The following is a 24,708-nucleotide window of genomic DNA, read 5'->3' as shown; positions in this document are numbered from 1 at the left end:
GAGGACAGTTTTCCTTGATAATTTCTTAAAAGGTGATGTTTACACTTTTTTTTATCATGGCTTTCAGGCAGTCCAATAATTCTGAAATTATCTTTCCTGGATTTATTTTCCAGGTCAGTTGTCTTTTTCATGAGATATTTCACATTTCTTTTACTTTCTCATTCTTTTTTAATATGTTCCTTGGCTTTCACTTGCCCAATTCTAGTTTTTAAAGTATGGTTTTCTTGAGTGAGCTTTTGTACCTCCTTTTGACCAATGCTGCTTTGTAAAGAGGTGTTTTCCCCTCCTTGGTGAATTTTTGTACCTCTTTTACAAAAGGCCAATTCTCTCTTGCAAAAACTTTTTCACTTCAATGCATTTTTGTATATCTTTTTTTTCCATTTGACCAGTTCTTTTTGAAAAATGCTTCTCTTCTCTGGATTTTTATGCCTCTTTTACCAAGTAGCCTATTCTGTTTTTTAAGATATTACTCTCTTCAATATTTTGTGTACTTCCTTTACCAAGCTGTTGACTCTTTTCTCATGATTATCCTGTATCATTCTCCTTTACTTTCCCAATTTTTATTCTACACCTCTTCTTTGATTTTTTAAAATCCTTTTCAGCTCCTCCATCAATTTCTTTTGGACTTGAGAGCAATTCATATTTTTCTTGGAAGCTTCAGATGCCACAGTATTGACTTTGTTGTCTTCTTCTGAGTTTGAGTCTATCCTGTCACCAAAGTAATTTTCTATCTTGTTTCTTTTGTTGTTGTTATTGTTGTTGCCTCATTTTCCTGGGGTTTTTTCCATTCCTTTAGTTTAAAAAACAATGAAAATTGGGCTCTGTAACTGTGGCAAAGGGAGAAATTTTACAAGCTTAAGGTTCTTTGTACAGCTACTTTCAGAGCAGGCATTGGGGATCTATTTGATTTCAGTTCTTCCAAAGTGGTATGAGGTAAGGAGAGATGTGTTTAATACCCTTTCAGCCTGTGCTCTTGTCTGTGAGTAACCCCAGGCACTCTTTTAAAACCCCTTGGAACTGTGACCAGGGTCCACTGCTCCACTGTGGCTGCAAGAGCTGGTGCATGCTAGTGTTTCTCCTCACCCTGCAATTGTATCCAGGGGCTGCAACCTAATTCTTCATGTGGGCAAATTGACAAAACTCTGGCATCCAGAGCCAGCAAAGGGAACCCTATAATCTCATTCTGAGCAGTGGCCCAACCCCACATCCCCCTTACCATCTTTGACTGAGAGTTTCAGAAGGCCTGGCTGCAGGTTCAGTTCTTCCCAAGACCTGTTGCATCAGTGGGGTCTGCCCTGGCATGCTGTGCTCTACTTATACCCTGGTACACTAGATCTGTCATGTAGGTCTTTTCAGTTGTTTGGGGTTGAATTCGCTTTGTCTTTTTTGCGGATTGTGCTGCTCTAGTATTTGTTTTGAGTATATTATCATCATTGTTTTTGGAGGGTAATTTGGTAAAAATTAGATAGGTCCCTCCCTGTATTTTCTCCTATTTGAAGATTTTCTAATGAATTAATTGAATGCTAAGTTCATAAATGTACTATTTCTAAAGTTTTCAAAAGAAGAATGTAAGTAATTTATAACCATGAACAATATTTTCTATTTAAATAAGAAAATGCAAATGGATTCATCTCTGAAATTTCATCCCTCAAACATTAATTTAGTAAAGATGGTAAAAGATGAAAATGGTCAACATTAGAAGGGCTAGGGGAAGTTAAGCAAACAAATATCCTGCTAATGGAGTTGTAAATTGATCTATTTTGTAAAAATTTAAATTATACAAAAAATATTATTACAATGTTCTTGCCTTTTGACTCAGTGATACAACTACTATGGAAATAACTCTAAGAGAGATTTTTAAAGGATCTCATGTATACAAAATATTCACATTAGCATTTTATAATAGCAAATAACTAGAAAGGAATAAATTTTAAAGCATTTATTAAGCCTTTAATAGGGATAAAAATAGAAAAATTACTTGGTAATGGCTGTATAATCTACAGCATCTGAATATAATCCAATATTTCTGTGGCCATAATAAGGAAAAATTCAAAAAAACTATAACACTGATATTGAAACTCATATAAAATAACCAGAAATAATAGAATAGACACAGTGCAAACTATAAAAGATATTCTATAAGATTCCTTTTAAATCTAACATTTTCTCATTCTATGACATGGACTGTTCTTTCAATAGTACATTAATTCATTCTTTGTTAGACAAAGACTTCATATTTAGAGAGCCTAGTATTAGGTTCTGCTAATGCTTAGAATTCATATGAAAACTAACTACATTATTCTTGGCATAGAATGTCATATGTATGAAGGGGGAGGGTCAGGAGGATGATACATAAGTATAAGTGTCATTTTTATTTATTTTGGGAATGACTAAATAAATGATGCTATACAAATATATTGTTGAGACATAAGAAATTACAAAATTTAAAGTTTCAAAGGAACCTAGAAAGATCTCTACAAACTAATGGAGAATAAAATGAGTAGAACTAGGAGAATAATTATACAATAATTATATTATAGAGAAAACAATTCTGAAAGACTTTAGAACTTTGATGAACACCGTGGTAAATCACAGATTCAGAGTAAATATACCAACCACCTTCTACCAGAGAAGTGATAGACTTTAAAAATGCATATTGGCCCATGTTTTTTGGGTATAGCCAATGTGAAAGTGCTATTGAGGAATATCAACCTATATACCTACTTCCCCATCTATATGAAATTATAAGAATAATCTACATGTATATCAACAGCATCCTCAATGAAGATAATAATAGGGAACAGACAACATGCTTTCACAAATAGAATTCCACAACAGACATCTTCATTATCACCCAGTTGGCTAAAAGATTTTCAGAATAAAAGATCCCACTGTGCTTACTTTTTATTGTTAAAAAAAAATCAATATGGTGAATCCAAGTGCTAACTTAAAGATTTTTCTCCAACAGGGCATATCACATGTATACAACATGGTTATTCAATATTCCTTGTTTAGCAAACAGTGGAGCTTTAACAAAGGAATATTTTCTTCAAATGGTACAATCATAAATATATATATATACATACATATATATATATATATATATCTCCTAACCATATACACAGAAAACAAGTGATTAAAATGTCTATCTTCCAAAATGTTTCAAAGCATAACTTTTTACAGGAAAACTATAGCAATTGGACAGACACACACACAGCACGAAAATATAGACATTGAAAAAGGGCATCTTAGGCTTGTATTTTAAAATGAGGCTTCATTTCCTCCATGAAAATTACTCCAAACATCTCCTTAAAACAATGGTCTATTTTTTAAGTTCATATATTTACTCATACTTTTAGTCTTTATATCAATTTCCACTTCCCATCTCTACTCAGCCATTTTATAAATCATTTTAATAGTGTAACTTTTATTAATATTCAAGATGCATATCCATTTTGAAATTATTGTGGCATATAATATTAGAGGGTAGTCTAAATCTAATTTCTGCCAAACTGTTTTCAGTTGTTCCAATAGTTCTTTACAAATAGAGAATAAATAACTTGGGAAATAACCAAGTAAAATACATTCTAAAGTTTATGGAATTTGTTTAATTTGGTTGTCTCTGGATCCTCCTTATCTAATTTTTTCCCTTGATCCACTTTAATGTTTTTTAAGCAGGAAATGCTTTTGTAACTATTGCTTTATAATATAAACTGAGATCTGAAGAACTAGACTAACATTCCTATTTTTTATTAATTCCATTGTTATTCTAGATCTTTTGTTCTACCAATGGGAATCAAGCACTATTAAATACTAACTTGGTGGTTAATTGGCATAGCTCTAAATCTGTAAGTTAGTTGAAATTTTTAAATTTTTAATTGGTTCAGTACAACTCTAGTAAAAATTTGTCTAATTACTTAAGTTGTTCTACATTTCCTTATTTTATAACTATAGTTATATGGCTTAAAGGTATCTAGGGTTATGATGTATATTGAGACTGTATCTGTTGGGCCAGTCAGTTATAGCAGTTGGGGTCTAACTAAAGGTTTGGTAAATGGAAACTAGCTGGAGACAGCTTATAACAAAAAACCTATTTTAATTTGTTATTGAAAGGAGCAGGGAAAGGAAGGAAAGGATAAATATAGGATTGAGATAAATTCCCTATTCTAAAAAACTAAATTCTATCCCAGTACCCACTGTTTCACAAGAGACTTCTTCATTGTTTGATTTCTCAAGCCTGACAACTCCTTAACTGACTAAATATTTAATATCTAATTTTACTAAACTAAACTAATTAATTACTTTCTTATAAATATTAGAAATCCATTGTCTCCTTTTACTTTCTCCAGGTAGAGGTCAATCCAGACACTGTCAGGCTCCCAGAAGCTAGTTCTCTCCAGGCCCTGCTTTGGGCTGACTTCCTTCTGTAGTGACACAGAAAACTCAGCCCATCTCTCCTCACAGTTGGTCTCCACAAACTTTCCCCAAATATCCAAGTGTCTTCCAAAACCAACTTTCAGCAGCTCTTCCAGGGTTTTCCAGAAGAAAGATCCAACCATCCACCCTCAGAGTATCCAGCCTCCAAGAGTATGTCCCTTATTTCCCAATAGACCCCCTAGGGCACCTGGGAATTCCTTTAAGGAACCTCCATGAAGATTCTAGCTGGCTTTTTAAGGTAATCCTTCAATCCTCTTTCTCTATTCCTACTTACCAAGAATCTCTAATTAGTCCAAGTAACTAATTAATTCTTAATTATCTATAATGCTAGGCATAGTGACTACCATATATTTTATGAATTTTGCATGTATTTTAAATAAAATTTCCCATTATGTTGTCATATAGAAATGCTGATGATTTGATGAGTCAATTTTTATCTTGTTACTATTTTTGAAATTTTTGTTGTTCATTATTTTAGTTTTCTGACTTTTTGTGACTATTTGACATTTTCTTTTTTTAAATGGTGGAATAGTTTGCCATTTCCTTTTCTAGATCATTTTTACAGCTGAGGAAACTGAGGCAAGCAGGGTTAAGTAACTTACCCAGGGTCATATAGCTTGTATGTATCTCAGGTCAGTTTTGAACTTAAGTCTTTCTGACTGTAGTAAGGGATTTTGCAAAGCTTTCCCATTGGCTGTCTGGATATTTCTGCCTGCTTCCTACTGCTGAATACTACAGAAAAAGTGGATTTTTACTGGAGTTGCTGACATCTCTCTCTCTGGGACTGCTGTCTGGAGCAATGGAGGACTCTTGGTTTTGAGATTTCTTTAGGCCCCTGTTGTCTTGCCCCTACAAATCCCTCTCTAACTTTAATTACTCATTTAATTAGTTTAAGATAAGTTTATAAAGTTAGGGGTTTAATATGTGTGTGGGTTAGAAGTAAGGTAATTCCTGATTCCCTTCCCTTCCTTCTCCCCTTTTAGTTAAATAAATCTTTTGGGGTGTGTGTGTGTGTGTGTGTGTGTGTGTGTGTGTCTTATTTGACCCTTCCTTTTTACCCTCCCTATTACAGACTCCAGGCCTATTGCTCTATTCACATTTTTTTTAATTGTTACCATTTGGAAAAAACCTTTATAATCAGTAAATAAACTAAATAAAATCACTATTTCTTCAGCAAATAGCACTAATTTCACCTCCTCCATTGTTTTTCCCTTTCAAGCCTCTCTCCTATCTATCACCAATATTTCTAGAACCATGCCAAATAACAATGAGCAAAGGGAACATCTTTGCTTTACTCCTACATTTATTGAAAAAGCTTTTAGTGTTTCATTCTTCCAAATACTAGATTTTGGTTTTAGTAAAAAGATGAGACAGACAGACAGGCAGACAGACAGAGACAAGAGACAGAGAGAGAGACAGAGAGAGAGATAGAGACACAGAGAAACAGAGACAGAGACAGAGACAGAAATACTTCACTATAGTATTTTTCCAATTTAAAAAACATTATGTCAGTATGATGCAAGCACTCTTACAGTGATAAAATAAATGATCCTACAATCTCTTCTATTCTTTATTTGGTTTAGAACTCTACCAATATCCAAAGCTGTTAAAAGTTATCTGCTCTCATTCTAATTTTTTAATGATATGGCCATAAATATTCAGGCATAGATCCATCTTGAGATTATTGTGATATTTGGTGTAAGAAATTGGTTTAAATCTAATTTTGGTCAAACTAGTCTTCACTTTCCCAGTAATTGTCAAAGAGAATCCTTCCTTCAGTAACTTATATTCTCAAGTTTGATTTTTGAATCAATTCTTTTTTATTTTCCTTATCTATCTCTTCTTTTGATCTACCTTTTCAATATTTTTTATTTTAATTTTTTTATAATCTTTAAATTTTTGTTTACTACCACTCTTGAGCCATTTTACAATTTAAAAAAATAAAAGGGGAAAAAGCAATTCAGCAATAATAACCAATAAACCAGCCAAGTTTGAGAGTAAATGCAGAGATCTACATCCTTAATTCCTATCCTCAGTAAAGAAGGAAGGTATGGATTTCCTTGGTATTCCCATACTTTATTTACATTGTAACTGTGCTTAGATGATGGGGACAGGAACTGAGTCTTCCTTATCTTTGTATATGTCAAAGTATCTATAATGGCGTCTCACATGTAATAAAGGTTCCATAAATATTTGTTGAATTGAATTTCATAAGAAAAAGAAGTTATAAATGAACACTATAATGCAAATTCCAACAACAGGGAAATGGGTTCGAGTCAAGAACACATGTGATAACCAGTGGAATCATGCGTCGGCTATGGGAGAGGTGGGGGGGAAGGGGGGGAAAAGAAAATGATCTTTGTTTCCAGTGAATAATGTATGGAAACGACCAAATAAAATAATGTTTAAAAATTAAAAAAAAAAAGAAAAAGAAGTTATAATGGAAATTTAGAAACGGAAAAATATAGGCAGAGGCATCCATTTGAATGATTACGGTCTTATTCTATAAGCCTCTCCCAAACAAGTTATTCCATCATTTCAGTCTTACTTCTATTGAAATTGCTTCCAGTATCAGTAGTTTTCTCTCATCAAGGCTTGATGCAGCATGATATTCTCTGTTTTTTTCAACTTTTTGCTGTTCATAAAAAAGCTTTTAAATGATGAGAGAATTTTCTGGGAATGTTATGCAAGTTTTAGAATACTGCACTTAATTAAGTGGCAATAATCATCAAGTTTTCTCACTTACAAGAAAGGTTTCGTTTCATATTTCAAAATTTGCATTATAAAATGTAATAAGTTTTCATTTTGTAACACCAACATTTATGATCATAGTGTTTCAAGTATCTGTATTTTAAATCACTCATGCCATAGAGTATTTTTCTTGGTTAGTGTGAAACACCTATCCTCTTGCATCAGTAAGTAAACAATCATTAAACTGGGACCAGCTCACCAGGAAATACGAATCACTTTTAAACCAATACAGGATTTTCACCTTTTTTTCTTTTGCTGGAGTTTCAGCTAATAAGGGAGACCTCAACAGTGTTGCAATAAACACACCAAACAACTTTTCAAAATAAGCTCATGGAAGCAAAATTTCTTAGAATTAGAAGGGGGGCTTAAGTAGCATTTGGTCCAACTCCCTCCTCTTACAGATGATGCCCAGAGAGTTCAATGACAAGGTCAGAAAGCTAGAGGAAAGCGCTAAAGCTTAGCCTGTCTTAAGACATGTTTGTTTCAAAGAAGAAAATGCTTCTGTTAGTAGTAAATAAGAGCAAGATGGAAACAACGAACCATTTCAATCACGGCAGTAACAAGAAGACTGTGGCCAAGGAGAAAAATCATTCAAGGTTTTGTCAAGGGACATGAATTATAGTCAGCTTTGCTGATGATTGAAATGATTAGTTGTTTCCAGTTTTTTTTTTATCAAAGTGAGCCTTTTCTTTTGTAATCTTTCTGACTCTAAATTTCCTAATCTGAAAAATGATAGTTCAAAAATCCTTTCTAAAAGTTCACATTGTAATAATAAGAATAAGCTAATATTTGAAAGAAAGGCTAAGTGCTTTTCGTGTTTTCTCACGTGGTCCTCTCAAAAGCCCTACAAGCTAGGTGTTAGTATTATCCTTGTTTTATAAATGAAGAAACTAAAGGAGACAGAGAGGAAGTGACTTGCCCAGTCACACAGCTGGTTAGTTTCTAAGGAAGTTTTTGCACTTGTCTTTCTGACTCCACATCCAGTACTCCATCCATTGCATCGCATAGTTAAATTTCCTCACAGCACTCTAGAGTTTAGTGGTATTAGAATTTCTTTCACTAAAAACAGTGTGTGTAAGTGTAAGAAAATCAGAGTTGTCCCTGGCAGAAACAGCTAAAAATCAACATTATGATTGCTAAAAAGATTAATTCTTGCAAGTTATTCTTGCAAATATTTCCCAATTGCAAAACAAAAAACAATAGACCCTTGAGGAGAAAATGACAGTGGCTGTAATGTAGCTCGAGAGATTGCAGAACTTTAAAATACAATAAGAGGGTACAAGATAGCTTTAGAGTACAGATTTTTTAAAAGGATATTCTTAAGATCTCAGAGGCACTGGATATTATTTCCCTGTCCATGATGAAGAGAAATAATAGGTACTGAGAACAAGGTGGGCATTAGGTCATCACTGGATATAATAAAGGTTGGAGGAACAGTTAATAACTAAGGGCAGTTCTAACCAGCCAATTCCGGATTCACAAAATAATAATTCAATTAATAGGAAGGCAAAACATGACTGAAGAGACTGAACAGACCAAGAAAGTCAAAATAGAATGTAAGCTCTCAGTAAGCAAAAACATTTTTTTTCTTTTTTGTCTTTGTAGTCATAGCACCAAGCACAATTCCTGGCACATAGTAGGTTTTTTATAAGTAGTTGTAGAATGAATTATGGTATCCTCAGTACAAGATAACAAGATAACTAGACCATTTTAGCATTATAAAATAGTAAAAGAGCACTAAAGTGATAAAGCAATTCATATTTCAATGTCACTAAGTACTATAAAGTACTTTCTACTTTCCTTGCAATACTCTGGTAAAGCAAATAGTATATGTATTATCACCCCATTTGTATAGATGAGGAGACATAGGTTTAGCGAGGCTAAATGATTTTGTCAAATGTCACACAGCTCATTAATATCAGAGCTGGAACTCCTTCAATTTTAAATCCAATACTCTATTTCTACATAGACTGTTGGAAAGAATTATAGAGATCATTTAGCTCAAGTACATCATTTTGGAGATGAGGAAACTGAAGCTCAAAGAGGATGAGTAACAATAACAATTTACATTTATGAAGACAATTTTGAATTCATTTCAGGGTAAGTAATATACAAAAATAGTTTACTAGCAGAGGCAAGAGAAGAATTTAAGTTTTTTCTACTTTATGACATTATACCATTGTTTTTTAAATTGTTATTAAATTTATGTAGATGATAAAAAGAGGCATATATAAGATTCTGGTAAACTGTTTTGCATCTTCTGCCACTAATTTTCATGAAAATAATTACATATTATCCTTTTTTCCTCCTGAAAATGATACTGGCCCTCTAATAAAAAATGAAAAGTAAAAAATAGGTAAAAAACAGAGATAGTTTTAAAACTTTGAATAAGTTAAAACTACTCTATCAAAATATATGAAACAGATATAAAAGACAGACCTAAAAGGAGACTTCAGAATATCGTGGATAAATACTTCAAGAAAAAAATGCAGAGAAACAACAAAAATGTGAAAGAATAACAATGAGATTTCATATCAAAATTTCTGAAATTTAGCTAAAACAGTACTCATAGAAATAATTATCTCTGTATAATTGAAAATCTGTTACCCTAAAAAAAGAACTACATTTCCCAGGAGCCCACTGACTTCCTGTTCTTACCTACTTCCTATAGATAGGGGATATTAGGCAAGGACATGAAGGGTCCCACCTTTTTACTTCCTCTACCGAGCTTGGTGGTGGTAAGGTGGGTGTTTGATCTAGCTATTCAGCCATGGGCACATGGTCTTTATTTTGTATCTTCTTTATTCCTCAATTTCTAATGATCATTAATAAATCTCTTAAAATATAATATTTTTATTATTGAGATTTAATTTTAACTTTTACATTGATGGCAACCACTAGTCAGAGAAGAACCTCTCAATTTTTTTAAGATAGCCTAGATAAAAATTTTTTAAGCCAAGTTTCTCCTGCCAAGGCTTTGCATCCACCCTTTCAAACTCTGAACTCTCTTTGGAGCTGCTGCCTTTTTCTTCAATCCCTACTTTTTGCCTGGTCACCCTCCCTATGGACCTGGCTGTTTTAAGTTTGAGGACTCTTGCCCATCTGTTTGAGTCCATGTTCATGTTCCTAGTTCCTCACTGCTGACTCTGGTGTTGCTGATACTTCTTCCTCCTGACCTTCTTGACCCAGATTGCTCACCTGGCCCTGGCCCCAGGTCCCAGGCTGCAGGTAGCTGCCACTGTGTCTTCAGAATCACAAACCAACTGGCAAAAACTGGGGTGTTCTTTCCTTAGGCAACAATTAGCCTCCACGTAGCAGGGGGCCTGGGGGTAGGAGAAGGGAAGAAGGAAGTTAGTCTTCTGAACAGGAAGTTGACTACAAGTATGATATATTCTATGAAAGATTAGTAATTTACCTATTTCAAACAGCTTCCAGCTTTAGGATGTTTTTTTTTTTCATAAGTGCACTGATCCTTTTACTTATCTTACCTGAGATTCGGGGGAGAAATTCATCTCCCTGCAACTCTTTGCCATTTGGGCCTGCCCAGTTTGAAATTCCTAAAACCCATGTTCTCCCTCATTATGGGATATACCACAGTGCTGACAATAGGGATCTGAATTTTAGAAAAAGGGATTTTAAAGGGTCTGTAGGTGAAATCTGAAGCCTTTTCAGACTCCCATTTTTTAATGAAAGTTTCTGTATCTTACTGTATTTTGCTGATTGTTTTGTTTTGATTTAATTTTATTGCTTTAAGTTCATATATTAATGTATTCAATACTATTCTGTTACACTGATTAGTTGAATCTACTGTGTTTTAACTATTATATATATTCTGTTACATTTCCCCTATAATTATAATGAACAAAATATTGTAAAGTCCATAAAGAGCTTTATCTTCCATTTTTGCATTTTTAAGTGGACATGGATGATGGATGAACTCAACCTGGCTAACAACATTTGAAAAATTATATTTTTTAGATTTATATTATAAAGAATGTTGTATTAAAGGTAGAGAAACAAAAGAAATGTTCCTAACAAGGTGTTTCTATGAAGCAGCTCCTACAAAATTCTTCAGTTTAATTTACTTCCACCAGAACAATCTAGATTTCTTGGTGATGTTCTAGACCCAAATAAGTTTTACTTTGTTTAGAAACATTTTCCAAGGTTGAAAGATTTGATACATCTGTAAAAATTGTGATAAGTATCCATCAGTTCATAGTTTGTTTGTTGTTTTTTTTGTCATACAGCAACTTATATGAAATAGGATAGTAGGTTTGTTTGCTACTGTAATTAATTGGACTATTGTGAATTTGGGGGAATTTGCTACTCCTTTGAATGTGCATTATCTACTGCATTATTGTTTTATTCTGAAAATCATTTGTGGTTAAGTTAAAAAGGACATGGATCTCGTTTTTTTGTTGAGAATATTTTTCTTTAACTTTTTATTTTGCAGTAATATAAGTTTAAAATACATGTTTATAATGTCAATGCATACCTTTAGACTATAAAAATTATGCCAATGATTGTTTAAAAAATTATGGAACTTCGCTTAATGATTCTGTCTGATTCCAGGACAAGAGAATACAAAAAGATCCATTGCATAGTGCCAAAGAAGCACAAAGCTAAACTACATAGTGCCAATTGAGCGCAAGGTCAAAGAGATCAACCAATCCCGATGGGATTTATGAAAATTTTGAGCCAAGACAAGAGGACTTGAACTTTTGGGGGTTCAAGGTTGGAACTGTTTAACATGTGTTAAAGGCAAGTCTTCCTTGTCCCATATTCTACCAAGTATCTCAAATTTGGCTCCTAACTGGATCCTATAATCTAGTCCCTTTTCTGTCTTTCATGGTGAGGCAAACTTTCTATAGTCCTGGCTACTGATTGGGTAAATGCATAATTGCTTAAATCACTTTAATTGGGCCCTGATTCAAGGACCTGTTATAGATTTATTTTTCCTTTACTTGGAATTTTTACACATAGGACTTTGATAATCTATATTTCATCCAGAAATTATCTTTTTTTATTTGGATTTTTTTTTATGTTTTTGATTTCTCTAGTCAATTGATTCATACACCTCATAACTCGGCCATGCATAGGAGGGAATGTATAATTATTCTAAATTGCAAAGTTTAAATTCTTTTTGAGAGTAATTTTAGGTTAAGAAACATGCAACTTCTCTGAATTCAGAAAGTGAACTGTTTGGAGAAGGCACAATGAAAATGCCTCCACAGACCACAAGCTGCCTCAGAAGATCCAGAGTGAACTTTGGGATGTGGTGATTTGAACTGTGTGGGGTTGAATGCATTTGTTTTGTACATATACTCTTATGCTGAGGGAGACTGCCCCTTAACTGGCTTTCTGCCCATGCATCTAGCAATCATTGGTTTGTTCTCTTTTCCTCTTATCCTCAAATTATTGTAATTTCAAAGTTGGTTATGTTTACAAGAGCCATTGGAGAGACTAGTCTTCCATGGATCTCAGGGGGATTGTATAATTAAAAATCTGTTGACCTAAAAAAAGAACTACATTTCCCAGGAGCCCACTGACTTCCTGTCCTTACATACTTCCTGTAGACAGGGGATATTAGGCAAGGAAGTGAAGGGTACCACTTTTTTACTACCTGTCCTGAGCTTGCTGGTGGTAAGGTGGGTATTTGAACTAGCTGATCAGCCATGGGCACATGGTCTTTATTTTGTATATTCTTGATTCCTTGATTTCTAATTATCATTAATAAATCTCTTAAAATATTTTTATTATTGAAATTTAATTTTAACTTTTACATCTCTTTGAAAATATAAAATGGCACATAAAAGAAGGATTAATGAACATAATACACTGTTTTAAATGCTAGAAAATCAGTATCATCAAAAATAAAGCTCAAAAATATTTAAAAATAAAGAAAAATGGAAAACAAAAAGTCCTATAAAATTGATAGACAAAAACTAAAGGTGTGTTTTTTGAAAGACTAAAAAAATTGATAGCTAGAATGATTTCTTAAAAAAGAAAAATCAAATTGCTTAAACAAAAAGTAAGATGGTGAAAATTATATCAACAGAAATAAAAAAGAATTATCAGAACTATCTATACATAAATGTATTCTTAGAAAACTTGAAAATATGAAAGTAATGGATATTTATCTAAAAATATCTAAATTAACAGAATATGAAATAAAGATTTTTAAATAACCTAGTTTCATAAAATGATACTGAATAGTTCATGAAGGAATTACTAAAGGAATAAATATATCCTTATCTAGATAAATATATAAATGAATGCCATTATTCATTTAAAAAGCAAGTGGTACTATATTTTATAGTGCAAATGCCTAAGACAAGGGTGATAGAGATAAGAAAAGGAATCACAGGTCAGTATAACAATGAATTTGGAAGGAAATATTAAATAAAATAATAACAGAAAGATTATAGCAATATATCATTTCCAAAATCTTCACTAAATTGGACTTATACTAGAAATGTAAAGATAATACAATAATTCAATTTTTTTATGAAATAGTACAAACACAATTATATCAGTAGATGCAAGAGAAAAAGGCTTTGACAATATACATAAACTATACTTCTAGAAAGTATAAGCTTAGAAGGGCCATTTTTAACTTTCTCAAATGGCCAAATTAATTTGTTATCTTATTTCAGGAATGCCTGCCAACAATGCAACTGTCCATGCTTTCCCATCCTGTGTGACTCTTGCCCACAACTTCCCACAAGTTTCCCAAAAGTGATGGAGGTACTCTTCAATTTCTACTTACATTTTGAATGGAACAATAGAGCATTCTTATGGTCTATCTGTCATGTAATGATTACAATGATGTGAATGAGAATTGCAATAATAATAATAGCAGTGATAGTGCTTTAAAGTTTTCAAAGCACTTAACTGCTATGTCTCATTTGTATCCTTCTATAACCCTAGAGGAGGTAGGTACTATTATTATCTTTGTGCTTGAGGAAATAGGTTAAGTGACTTGCCCAGTAGCATATAGCTAATAAGTGTCTGAGGCAGTATTTGAACTTAGGTTTTATCCTGATTCAAAATTCAGCACTCTAGACACTCTACCACTTAGCCATCTGAACAACAAACTGAACACTATGTAATTATCATTTCCAAAATGGGCCTCTTTCTTCCCAAAGTAGGTAAATATGTGATGACATGTTGGTTAATTTTGCCAGACTAATTTTTCTTGTCCTTTTTCATTCTTTGTTATAAGACATGAATAGTGGGAGGTAGTGGGAGTAGGAGGGGAGTAGTTGGGGGAGGTGTTATAATAAGAAATAAAAGTGATATAAAACAAAATATTTCAACATACATTTTTAAAAATTAAAATTACATATACACTCTACAACAAAAAGTCCTATCAATGAACTTGAGCTGTCTAATTTTTTGCACATGCTCACTGATGAACTGTAGGGAAAGGATGGGTGAGAAGCAAAGGATGAGCAATTGAAATTGCTCTTATTCTTTCTAAAGTTATTGTTGTTCTCTCTTAATTGCTATATTAGATTCCCCTCCCCCCACTCAGTTCTTGTCCTTTTTTTGCTTCTTTTCAATAACTGACATTGTTGACCATGCTGCTCTAGATATTCTATCTTCACTGTGTTTCTAGGACACTGCTCTCTGGGTTATTGTGCCTCTCTGACCAATCTTCAGTCTTTCTTCATTGATAAGCAGATAAGTGGTGCAGAAACATTTAGGTGTACAGAGAATAGTATGAAGATTAGATTTAGCTATCTCCTGATTGTAACAATAAAGATATTTAGCTCTTCCTTTATCATAAAGATAAAATTGTAATCTCCTGATTATAACAATGAAAGTACTTAGTTCTTCCTTTATAGTGAAGCTAGAATTGTAATCCACAATCTATTTTTAGATTTTAATCTACAAAAAGGTGATAACTCAGTATTTTAAGTACATCTACCCATTTAACCACAAAAAGGTGTTAAATAGCTACAAAAGTTTAACTTAACAAAAGATGTGTTAAGTAACCCAAAAAGATATAATCTAACCAGAGAAGGTGAGAACTAAAGAGTGGGCAGTCCTGGAAAAAATATAACCAAAGAAGGTGAGAACTAAAGAACGGGCAGTCCTAGAAAAAAGCATCTGTTGTGATTGGAAATTTAGGGGAGGTGACATAAGAGAAAAAGATCTTTAAAAAGAGGAGATTCGGAGATTCGACACAGTTGTTCAGAGATTTGGGCACTGACTCAGAGGAGTAACTGGAAGAGGGACCCTTGAGGAGGGACCTGAAGGCAGACACCCAGACTTCTTTTAGACTGTAACCATTGGTGAGTGAAAAGCTGACTTAGTGACCCTGCCTTTCTGGAAGTGTGTGAAGCCACCAGGTAAGGCCTATCTTCTTGAGACTCTCTTCCCCTGGCTAGGCTTAGAGATTCTAACTGATATCAGAGGAAGCCAGAGTTTCTGTTTCTCTCTCTCTCTCTCTCTCTCTCTCTCTCTCTCTCTCTCTCTCTCTCTCTCTCTCTCTCTCTCTCTCTCTCTCTCTCTCTCTCTCTCTCTCTCTATTTCCTAATATCTTCCTTCTATTGTAAATAAACTACCATAAATTCCATTTATTTTAGTAATTCATTTTGGGATTTAGAAATTAAATCCCTGGTGACCATCTATATAAATATTCAGAGTCCAACCACAATTAATTCTAACAATAAAGTATTTGACTTAAAGAACATAAGTTCAAATCCAACTTTTTTACTTTTTTTAATCCCTTAGCTGTGTGGCCCTGAGGGAGTCATTTAAGTATTGTCTGCCTGTTTCCTTCTGTGTAAAATGAAAATAATAATATCTACCTCCTAAGGTTGTGGTGAGAATAAAATATTTATAAAATACTTAAGCTTTAAAGCTAAGGAAAATTAATATGAATTATATTCATTTTAGTAGTATTGCTATGTGAAATCATTTTCCCCTTGACCTCCCAGGGTCAGGCAGAAACAGTCTGCTTCCATGATGGTGTTACTCCCATGATGGGATGCTTGCCCACCCCACTCTCAGGCTTTTGTCTTTTGTTAAGATCTTAAAGGAATTAAAGTCATGGCAAACTTTGACCCATTTGAAAAGGAAGTTGGAGAAAAATGGAAAAATGAAAAAAAAAAAGTTGGCCCATCCAAGTGTGGTAAAGAAAGAGTATGCTGGCATCTTTCTTGTTATGGACAAAGACCCACTTCCCTTATAATGAAGTAATGAGGAGTTGAGTTGAGGCCTCTAAGTCTACCTCCTCTTTTGAAATATTCATCAATGGATATTTCAAGGGGGTCCAAACTTTCAAACTTTCAAGCCAATCAGAAAGAAGGCACAACTCCCTTTCTAAGAGGCAAGATTCATATGGGATTTTTTTCATAGAAGGAAAATAGTGAAAAAATCCATTTTTTGTTAATGGGCTTGCATGCTCCCATTAAGAAGCAATGTTATTATCAGAGAAATAGCCTCACATTCTTTATTGGTTAATATCTAGATGTCACAAAGCATTACTATTATTGTTGTTATAATTGCTATTAATCAACATCAAGCAGATTAACTTTTGAGTATTAACTAATGATTCTATTCTGTCTCCTTCTATATTTCTTGTCTTGGTGACCCCATCAGCTCCCATGGTTTTAATTTCTATCTTTTATATTGACGACTCCCAGAAACATATATGCAGCTCTAGTTTCTCTCTCAGTCCCATATCAAGTGCTTATCAGACTTTTTCAAACAATGTGTCTAGAATTCAACATGTCCAAAACAACTTGTTATATTTTCCGTAAAACCCACTCCTTTTTAAAACTTTCCTATTTCTGCCAAGGGCAACATCACACTTTGTTAATTCAGGTTCTCTCCTCACTGTCATCCTTGACTCCTCACTCTTACTCACCCAACATATTCATCTGTTGCCAAATACTGCTATTTCTTTCTCTGCAATATCTCTCAAATGCATCTCCTTTCTAGCAACCATCACAATTCACGCTTTCATCTTGAAATTCCACTGGTCTCCCTCTGCCTCAGATTATCTCACCATCCTGAACCATCTTGCACACAGCAGCCCCAAGGCACTTCCCTAAAGCAAAGGTCTGAATATTTCTCTGCCTTCTCAGTACACCGCTAGTTACAAATATAAATTCCGGTTTGGCATTTAAATGTCTTCATAATCGACTTTTTCAACCTATATTATTACTTTCCTTAATACACAATATGATTCAACCTGGCTTTCTTATTGCTTATCATATCAAGCAATCCAAAGATCTCTATGCCTTGCATTAGTTGTAATCCATGCTTTGAGTGCATTTCCTTCTTCCCTCTACATCTCAGAATCCCTAATTCCTTTGAGGTTCACTGTAAGCATCATCTTCTACATGAAGCCTTCACTAATCCTCCCCAGCTGTAGTTACCTTGACTTCCTCATTCAAAAATGATTTCCAATCTATTCTTCTCTCTATTGGAATATACCTAAGCATGTATCGATTACTTCCCCTAGCTACAATGTTAGATCCTTGTGGGTAAGAGCTGTTTCATTTTCGTCTTGTATTTCCAGTGCTTGACAGTGTTTCCCCAGAGTAGCAATTACAAGGTCAAAAAAACAAACAAGCAAACATGTGTATGATGTTGTTAAAACATAATTCCATTCACATGCAAACAAAAAGACTACAATCCCTTGGTATTCCAGGGGTGGCGGTGTCACTTTTGATCTACTGATTGGTCAGGATGCCTACCAACTAAACAAAAATAAGCTATCTATAAAAAGAAAGGAAAAAATTATCTCATCTGTCACTTCAAAAGAATTCTGTGCTTGCGTAATAGAGACTTGTACAGCTATATGCTTACTTAACATTTGCTTCTCTTTCTGCCTGACTTTCTTCCAAGTAGGTAGCAAGGAAGTAGAAAGAAGACTTAATTTGGAGTTGTATGAACTGGATTTGAGTCCTAGTTCTACTATTTCTCACTAATATGATATGGAACATACACCATTCCGAGTTTCAATTTCCTCTTTAAAAAAAAAAAATATATATATATATATGTATATATATATATATATATACATATATATATATATATTTACCTTCTGTCTTAGAATCAATACCGTGTCTTGGTTCCAAGACAGAAGAGTGATAAGAACTAAGCAATAAGATTTAAGTAACTTGTTCAAGGTCACACGACTAGGAAGTTTCTGAGGACGCATCTGAACCCAGTACCTCGCCCCATCTCTAAGCTCTGAGCAATCTCACAACCACACCAATTTCTTCTTATATAAAATGAAGGACCTCTAAGGTTCCTTGCAAATCTCAAACTATACACTAGAGTTTGGTTCTGTAGGCAGGCAGCATGGCTAATTCTAGGGGGTTGAGTGTCAGGGGAAGGATGACTTCATGTAAACTCTGAATAGTTTTTTTGTTTGTTTTTCACCTGGATTATAAATTTTCTTCTCTCTTTGGTATTAGAGACCAGAGGTGTCAAAAACACATAACACTTCTCAGTTGGCCTGAATCAGACTAAAATATAATTGGAAAATATTTCATAAATTAATTAAATATAGGATAAAATATGCTGTTAATTTGTGGTTTACTAAGTCAATATATTATATGAGGGAATCCTTATATATAGTCTAATGGCACCCATTTCTTTTGAGCTTGATACTACTGGCATAGGACTTGTTTTTGAAAGTTTTCTCAATATAATAAAAGGGAATTGTTATTTAAAATTATTCTTATGGAAATGATACTTTAATTTTTTGGAATGAAAGATCTTAGAGTAATAGACCAGGTCTATATTCCTCTATTGTCCAATGAATTTTATTATAAAGTATATGTGGTTTTAGTATGTCTGCATTATTTGAATCTACAAAACTTCTCTGACAAACTCCCTGTTTTCCCTTTGCTTTTCACATAAATGTTTTCATCCATTGTTATTTAACACGGTAGTTAGCCCAAGAGAAATGACCATGATGGTTTCAACTTAGTGTTAAGCTGAGATCAATATTATCAAAACAGCACAGTTTGTCCCTAATGAAAATCTCCATTCTGGCTGTATCCCAGGGATTGGAATATTAGTGTGGTGAATATTAATACATGAGGCAATCCTAGATCATTGGAGAAAAAGAGAAACAAGACCTGCAAATAATGATTCTTTCAGAGCCTTTAACTAAAGTTTTCAGAATAGACCAAGTTCCTTATGGACATCATTTCGCCAAGGCAATGTTCCAAGACAATGACCTATTTCCTTATACTCATTATCATTGAAATGAGTGACTCCTCAAAAGTATACCTAGTGAAACAAAATGTAATGTTTCAATCTACAGCTTGCCAGAGCTTGGGACACTGTCTTTGTTGATGGGCATGCAATGTGGCCAGCTCACTGCATCCCAGTGCATCTGTGCACCAAATAACAAGTGGATTATCCCTAGGGAAAGGTGCCCTGCCAAAGAATAGAGGATATTTTTTCTTTGCAAATACAAAGTCAAACTCTTTTTAACAGCACTGCTGGTTTAGAATTCTACTTCCCCCACATCTGATCAGTTATAAATTCTAATTCATTTGTCTCCACTCTTCATATATCACCCTCTCACAACTCTCAGTCTTCACCCTAGTTCAGGCCATGGTCACTTCCAGTTGAGGCCATTGAAATTATGTCCCAATTGGTAGCTCTTCCCTCTGCAATCCACTTTACATGGCCACCAAACCAGTATTTCCAAGACCCAGATCTGGCTTTGTCATGTCCCTATTCGAGAAGCTACCCTGTCTGCAAAGCAAAAAAAAAAAAAAATATATATATATATATATGTATATATATATATATATATTTCTATTTCTATTTGACATTTAAAGCTCTGACAATCCGCTTCTAGTCTATATACAATCTTACTTCACATTATCTCCCCTTATCCATTCTACATGGGTAGTCTGAGAATCAACATCCAGATCTCAAAAATATGGAAGGAGAAAATGAAGTCTTATTTACAAAGCAGTAAATTCTGGAAGAAGAAGGAATAGCCAAAAAGGGAAACCATGCCAGGGGCTGAGAGAGGCTATCCCTAGTCATTAAAGCCCAATGTAGATCTTTTTCTCACTTTTGACTCTTAAAATCCCTAGCTCCTTCAGGATTCAGCTCAAGCTCTAACCCTTTCCAGAATGGGGGAACAAATCAAAAGGACTGAATTCTAGCCAGCCAACTCGGTCTTACAAAATGACACCTTAGTGTTGTACAGTAACGACTCCTGGCAATACATTAAGATCATTTGAAATACTGGTAAATGGTGAAAGAGCCCTGGACTTCAAACTGGGTTGGAATTCTAACTTTCCCCTTTTAGCATTGGTGTAACCTTAGTCAAATCACTTCACCTTTCTGAGGCTCACTTTCTCAACTGTAAAATGGATCAAATAAAATTTGCACACACTTTATAGGACTGGTATAAGAGAAATATTTTGTTGAAATTATATATAAATGTACGCTCTCCTTATTTCTGAACATTAATGAGACTGATTTCCTTAGGTAAACATTCTCTAATATGGTGAGACATCAAGGATCTTGAAATTAATAAAACATAACACAAAGCTCCAACTTTCTAAATTTTTATTGCAAGAACTAGCTAGTAAAACAACACAGCTGGACAGGAAAGGTCTAGTTTTAAGGGTTGAGGGAAGAGTGAGGGCCTAAGGAGTTAGGAAGCACAGTGGATAGAGTACCAGGCCTGGAGTCAGAAAGAACTCAGTTCAAATCTGCCCTCAAACACTTCCTAGCTGTGTGACCCTAGGCAAGTCACTTAACCCCAATTGCCTAGCCCTTGCTACTCTTGATTGATAGATACTATGGCAGAAGTTAGGGGTTAAGAAAAAAAGAGATTACATGAAGAGATTAAGTTTTGAGTATCAAAATGAAATAGGCAGAATACATACTTCACCCTCCATATTTTATTTGCAGATTAAACTAGGAAATTCAGATCTAGATCTCAAAAGCATAGGAGGAGAAAAATAAGATTATTAGTAACTTGTGGAAAGAGAGGAAGTAGTTCAAACGGGGCAACTCATATGTGGAAATTTATAATATGTAATTGGTAAAAAATAAAAATAAAGCAAAAGGGACAGCTGGAACCAAGGACTGTGGAATAAGCTTCAGGGACAACAGGCTTAAAGGTTTATACAAAAAAACGATTAAACACATAGCTGCACATTAGGCATGAAATGGGAAAGCCTGCAGCAAAAGAATGGAGCTGCTGGTAAGAGTGCTACTGGGTTTGGGAAGGAAAATGAACATCCTCCATCTACTAAAAGGGAACCAAAGTTGAGAAAGGAGTTTGAGCCCACCTGTGACCAGGGTTTCCTCCCAAGAACAAATGCAGGTTTCAAGGTTCAACACTGATCGTGTGGTAGGACTTTTGGCCCATCTCAGCCCTCCAAGCTCCCCTTCCCTCTCTACTTTTCAGCCCTATGTCTTTTTTCCTATAAATTGAGAGCTCCTCTCATACACTTGGGGAATAGACTGACTCTTTGACCTACCACCAGATCAAAGGAGTTAGAATTGGACAGAAACTCACGAGATCTTCTAGCTGTCCCCCACACTCTACACGCAAGGAAACTGAGTTACTGAGTAAAGTGCCCAGGGTTACAGGTGGTAAGAAGCAAACCTGAGACTCAAATACAGGGTTTCTAACTTTGAATCTGCCTTGACCCAGGGGCCACACTGTCCGCCTCTGTCTTTGAGCTCCTCCTCCAGAACTTGAGCTAAATCTCTTTGCTTCCCCTCCCCCCGCAAGACGAAGATGCTCAGTTACTCCAAAGGGCCCCTGCGAATGGGATCCGAATGTTAACCAAAGCCTCCTTGGGTTCCTCCTTCCTCCTAAAGGCTGTCCTTTCATTTTCCAGACTGCGCCGGCAGCAAACAGCCTCGGCATCTTTCTTAAGTTAAAGAGACAGTCTCTCGCCACTGCCACCCACCCCCCACCCTCTGGGGCCAGCAGTACAAACGGAGGGAAGGAGTGCGAGCCAGGAGAGGAGGGAGGAGTGAAAGTAGACACAAAAAGGGAGGGCGCGAGGGAAGAAGAAAGAAGCTTGGGGTGGGGGGGCCGTCGCCTCTGTGCCCGTAGGACTCCGCCCCTGAAGTCAGCGCCCCAAGTATCCCATGCCTCCTCCTTAGCTCTGTGTCCACCGGGGGAAGGAACCGATCCGCTCTCCACCCGCAGCGGCAGCAGCAGCCGCAGCTGCAGCCGCGAAGGGCCGTCACCTTGTCTGGAATTTCCCAGCCCACTCCCCTTCGCAGTTTGCCTCTTGAGTCCTCTGCGGGACCTTTACTGATGCGGAATCTCGGGCTCAGGAAGGCTCCAAGATAACTCCGTGGCGGGGCGTTCACGAGAAACACAGGGGCAGGTGAGAACGCGCTGCGGGGGCTTTGGGCGAACGGGTGGGGAGGGCAGGTTGTTGGTTTTGGTTGGTTTGGTTTGGTTGTTTTTTTTTTTTCGTTTTTTTTCTGTTGTGTTTTTTTTTCTCAGACTAACGAAGCGCCTCCGGAGTTCAGGATTCTTCCTAGCTCTTTCTCCTCCCTCCTCAGCCTAGCTCCCCAATCGCTTCCAGTTGTGAAGTCCTGGAAGACCTGTGTCTACATGCGAAGTGTCTGCGACACAGCCCAGACACTGGGGCCTTAGGGACAGGGTGGGTGGGGAGTAGGACCGGGGGCTGGGGAAAGGGAGGGGAGGGGATTGGATGGAGAAGGGTATGTACCTTTCTGCCCTTGGGATCTAGGCTCCCGGGTCTCCTCCGGAGAGTAGCCAGAACTGAGTGGAGAGCGGTTGCTGAAGGTTCCCCCAGAGGCTGGCGAGAGGAAGGGCGAAGCAATTAGGAAGAGGGTAGGGGTGGAAGACGAGTGTCGCCACTTGCAGTTACAAGAGTAGGGCGTAAAGTAGTGGGAATTAATTTACCGGGTAAGAACTACTTAGACGGAAGGGTTTGGTCGAGACAGAGCCAGTGACTGACAAGCCAAGCTTCTGACTCGTAGCCCAGACACCTGTCCTAGAGGCAAAGCTCAGAGCTGCCTGGACCCCCGGGGTGCGTGTCTGTCCATCCGTCCGTCCGTCTGGGGGCGGGGAGGGGGGGAGTCTTGGATCAGAGATTACAGCTATGGAAAATGAGAGCTTAACTAGGAAGGGCATTCCGGGGGTCAGAGAGTGGGCCGGGGAGGGACTAAGGAAGCTGGGCATCCTATCATCCCCAAAAAGTTGTTGGGCTTGAAGGAAAAAATGAAATGATAAGGAATGGAGCCTGATGGAGCATTTGGGATTGTTTTAGAAATGTATCAGTATTGGATGGCTGTACCTGGCGTTATCTTTGCCTAAAAGAGGAAGTACTGTCCTTGATAGGAAATAGAGCTGTCTATAAGATATTTTCGCTTTTCTTGCCTTGTAGAGAGCTTTACTGGGGCTTGGGAGCTGGGTGTTATACTTGAAAATGATTCTGGAAAATATGCAGATTTTGGTTAAACATACATAGGTGCTAGTTTTTCTAGATATAATGTAGATTTGTGCCACGTTGAAGTTTTTTGGCAGATGTTTTTTGTGGAGGAAAAATAGAAAAAAAGCACACATCTATCAATCAATCATTAAACATTTATTAAGTACCTACTGTATACCAGGCACTGTGCTAAGCATTGGGGATGCAAAAACAGGCTAAAGACAATGCAAGAAGCTTTCATCCTTTTTGCTTAATGTTAAATTTGAGACTAGTTTAAATTCATTTGGTATTTTAATATTTAAGGATAAGTTAGGTTTAAAACTTATGGGTGTATAAGAGGAAGTAAAAGAAATGTTGTGCTGTAACCCAAAAGGAGGGGGGAGGAGTAGTGGGATGAGGAGGATGCTGTAAACAAAGGAAATTTGCTGAACAGAATGAAGTTAAGGGCATCTGCTCTCATTCCTCTCTCCTTCCCAACAGTTTCTCCCTCTGATCCTATCCCTACCAAGCAGTTTTATTTCTACTATAGTAATTGTCTTTTTGTCTGGTCCTCAGTAATAACAATACTAGATTTGTATTTCAAGGTCAACCTTGAAATATAAGGTTATCATCCTTGTTTACCGATACTATCATAATTTCACATCCAACTTAAATTGCATACTAGCAGATTTTCACTAACAAGCTAAGATGTCTATAAAAATGTAAAGATACACTACCAATAAATAGTTTCCAGATTTCCAAATAGATTGATGTTTTCATCCAAGGCCTTGCATGCAGTCCTTCCCATGAATGCTCTTCTGATGAGCAATGTTAGCTTGTACAAATGAAGAATAAAATACATGAAAGTATTTGAAAGGATATAAGTTTATATTAAATGCAGCAGGTTGTCTCTCTTCCCCATCCCTACCCTTTTTTATTGATGCAGCCACATTTTTGAATTTGTTGCCTTTACATTTTATTTTAACAAATAGGTTGTTTTCTTACCTTTCCCATCAGTCTAGGTGTGCAGATGATGGACTCATTAATATTGCTATTTAAATATTTTTATAGTTTTGGGGAAAATGGATTTACCTATATTATATTT

The 24,708-nt window shown here is 35.8% G+C and overlaps 1 protein-coding gene across 1 annotated transcript in view; it reads left to right on the top strand.

The window, feature by feature from the left end:
• Window positions 1–22,183: 22,183 nt before the first annotated feature.
• The window catches only part of HTR1F (5-hydroxytryptamine receptor 1F), a 172,838-nt gene continuing 170,313 nt past the window's right edge, over window positions 22,184–24,708 (top strand). Inside the window, exon 1 of the mRNA XM_007500751.3 lies at window positions 22,184–22,547. The gene's annotated coding sequence lies outside the window, so the exon portion shown is untranslated. The remainder of the gene's footprint in view (window positions 22,548–24,708) is intronic.

Source organism: Monodelphis domestica, chromosome 8 (assembly GCF_027887165.1).
Source record: "Monodelphis domestica isolate mMonDom1 chromosome 8, mMonDom1.pri, whole genome shotgun sequence".
NCBI lineage: Eukaryota > Metazoa > Chordata > Mammalia > Didelphimorphia > Didelphidae > Monodelphis > Monodelphis domestica.
This window is presented reverse-complemented; position numbering and strand designations above follow the sequence as displayed.